We start from the raw sequence: 3,642 nt of genomic DNA, 5'->3' as shown, positions 1-3,642 counted from the left end.
TGTAGGGAGGGGTGAAACGAATGGTTCTCTTCCTCTCTCTCCTTGCCAGCCAATCAGGATGGAGAATCAACGTTGATTTTCTGCTGGTCTGGTCAGAAATAAGCTAGGAAATGGACTTACACCACTCAGTAGCATATATAGTGCTCCTCACACTTTTGTCTATACTGTAACAGAGATGTATGGAAGAAGAAGAGAGGACCAGCCAACTTCTTTGCCTTATAGTAAAGCAAAGATGTTACCGATTCCTAAATATTCAACTTCAATCAAGTTCTCTGTGTATGTGTCACCATTCAAACCATTTATTAAGCGTACTACTGCATATCATCACAACATGCTAAAACTCAACCTATAGTCTACCCTCACAACCCCCACTCCCACCAAGTGGGCACCTTCCTAATTCCTCCCTCCCCTCCAAAGTCCCCACAGTAGCCAAGTCTATAAAGTCCTCTCCACTGTCCCTCAATCCCAGCCACCTCTCACCTTCTCAGGCACCATCACCTTTTGTCCGAATTACCTTCTCTGTCTCCTAACTGGTCTCACTTCCTCGAGCCTTGTCTCCTTTCAACATTTCTCACCCTGCAGGCAGTGTGGTCTTCTTTAAGCACAGATAAGATCTGGGCTCCCCCAGCTCCAACCTTGTAACAGCTCCCCAGAGCCCTCCAGTTGAAGACCACTTTTTTCCAAAGTGGCACGTTTGCATTCCCCATTAGGACTTCACCTGCACTTTCTGTCTGGAATTTGTATTTTCCCACTCTCTTCTCTGTAACTGGCTAATTCCTATTATCTTTTAGTTCTCTGCTTAGATATCACTTCCCTGTCCCTCTGAGGCCTAACATCCTTCCTATGTCCACCCTTAGTATTCTCCACTCCCACTGTCTCTGTACTTAGCAGACTCTTATAATCTCCTATTTCCATGTCTATAAACCCAACAACCAGCACAGAGCAAAATGGACAAAATATTTCTTAGATGAATAAGTGAATTAACTAGTCTACTTATTCTCTAAAACTACAGAGTCAGCAAAGCATGCTCATCCATCTGCCTACCACCCTTCTGGTCAAAGCTCAGCAAAAACAAAAAGTACAGAAACACAGCAATACCATAGCACCTGAAAACACCTTCAGAAAGCCCCAAAGTGGCATCGCATCTTCTCCCTGTGCTCTTAATCCACAGGCTCCCACCTCCTCAGGGCTTCCTGATTTTGTAGTACCTGTGTTTGTCCTCAGCCTCACCTCCTCTCTGTAAATAATCCCTTCATTAAATTCTTCTTCACTGAAATCTTTGAGTAAGCCATTGTTTTTTGCTGGGACCTGAACTGATTCAAAAACCTTTTCCTGTTTTTATTGTAGTCTTCACTATCTTATTGATTTGTAAATGCTTTTTATATATTATGGATATTTTATATCTTTGCTGATATGTTACAAATATTCTATCCCAATCTGAAATTTTTTAAGTTTATATTTGTATTTCTCTATCATGCATATTTTTTTTTTATTTTATTCCCTCTAGGTTTAGCTTAATGGTTGTAGCACTAAACCTAAACACATCCTAAATTACTTCCAGATTTTATTAGAAAACTTCTTTATATGCCATTCTAAATTGTTTTTCTTTTTGTCTCTTTTTTTAATATATATATTTTATGATTTTTTACAGAGAGGAGAGAGGGATAGAGAGTTAGAAACATCGATGAGAGAGAAACATCAATCAGTTGCCTCTTGCACACCCCCTACTGGGGATGTGCCCACAACCAAGGTATATGCCCTTGGCCAGAATTGAACCTGGGACCCTTCAGTCCACAGGCTGATGCTCTATCCACTGAGCCAAACCGGTTAGGGCTCTAAATTCTTTTTCTATAGTCAGGTTAGGTTTCTCCTGGAGTTAATATAACCTTGATTACATCATAAATAGCATCTACTTTCCCTATAAACCTTTAGAAATGAAATGCATGGTGAAAGCACATGAGGGGAGTCTGCAGTCAGACTTCACTTGCAGATCATTTATGTACCTTGTAGCAAATATCCTGCTAGACTATACAATTGGAATTTCATCCCCTTTTCTTCATCTTAAAACTATACAGGCAGCTCCCCTTTGGAAGGGGTACATGTAGGAATCTGGGTAGCTAACACAGGAGGCGGGAATGTTATCGGTTAGAAAAAGGGGTAGAGTCAGCTTTTAGTTGATTTTTACTGGGAAAAGGCTAAGATCAGGAGCAAGAGAGACATAAGCTGGCGGGTACAGGAACAGTGCCCTGGGAAAGCAACCACTGTATGAGGTGCCCGTGTGCCCAGAAGCCTTAGCAGACTGTCCATCCCATCATAGGAGTTGAGCCATGCATTTAATAAACACTGTTCTAATCAACAAGGATACACCCATTAACAAAACATGGACTTTATATTTTAGTCATCATCGTTTCTATGCACAAAACTCTTGCCTATCCGCTCTCCAGGCATTGCCTATGTGGAAACACGACTGTACAGGTAAAAGTCCTCCAGTAGCTACTCATGTGTCTACCTGTGGGGTCAACCCTTTATAAGCCCCAGACATTTATAATCCCTAAGGGAACCACCTCTAGACATCTAGCAGAGCAGAGAAGGGGGTGCCCCTGAAGGGTCTGCTAGGGCACCCCAAGCTGGGGGTGAAGGGGTGTAGACACTCCTCTTACATGTTCTTTCAGTCTTATTAAATAATTCAAAATAAAATACTGTTTATTTCAGTAGAATCCTCCATCACCACCTCTCCTCCAGATCACAGGCTGAATGTCAAACATTGACTTGTTTCTCTTCTCTTGTTGCTCACATTTAATCAAAATTCCAAAACATTCTTCCAGTGTAGTCAGGGCTGGTTAATGATTGCCTTATCACAAGGAAAGCTGAGAGGACAGCCCTTCTGAGAAACCACTCAGACGGACTCCTCCACTATGCCCAGCTGTCCTATAGACCCACCTCATGGCCAACCTTGTGGCTGGTTTGGGCTCAAAGGGCTCAAAACCCTCTTTTGAGCACATTGGTATCCAGAGCCCACTGATCTCAGTGGACTCACCTTGCCCTAAAATTCTAGGTCCTTCATCAACACTTTCCCCCGCAACCTAAATGCTAATAATATTCTCCTGTGAGGAGCTTCAGTGCCATCTCACCAAATATTATTTGAGATAACACATCTAGCATCCTCTTGCCGGGTGAGATTTCCAAGGGAGTTTTGACACGAAGGCTTTCTGTGCTGTGGGGGATTTCTTTCTGTTCAACAGGTTTTTGTTTTAAACATTAACTAGGCAACTTGCCAGGCTTGGGCTTGGAGGGCAGGACTAAGCGGGGAACAGGTGGGATTGCTGGTTTCTGTGGATGGAGGGAAGCCAGGCGGTTTGCACTCATCGTTCTCCTGTCACCACTGCGAGGAACACCCTCTCATTCTCCTTCAAATGATTCCTCGGAGGCCTGGGGCTCTGTCTCCTTTAGCCTATCAAAGGGCTCGGACAGGAGATTCCAGTTTTTGGTTTGGAAAAAAGAAAGATGGACTTCAACCAGAATCATGCAGAAACAGCCTAGCCTTTTGTGGAAAGGGGGATGATCCAGGAGGTGGTAATTCAGAGGCAGCTGACAGGGAAGAAGGAAAGAGTATCACTGGTTGATGCTCAAAAAGCGCTGAGG

This window comes from Myotis davidii, unplaced genomic scaffold, assembly GCF_000327345.1.
Source record: "Myotis davidii unplaced genomic scaffold, ASM32734v1 scaffold240, whole genome shotgun sequence".
Taxonomy (NCBI): Eukaryota; Metazoa; Chordata; class Mammalia; order Chiroptera; family Vespertilionidae; genus Myotis; species Myotis davidii.
Note: the sequence above shows the minus strand (reverse complement) of the source record.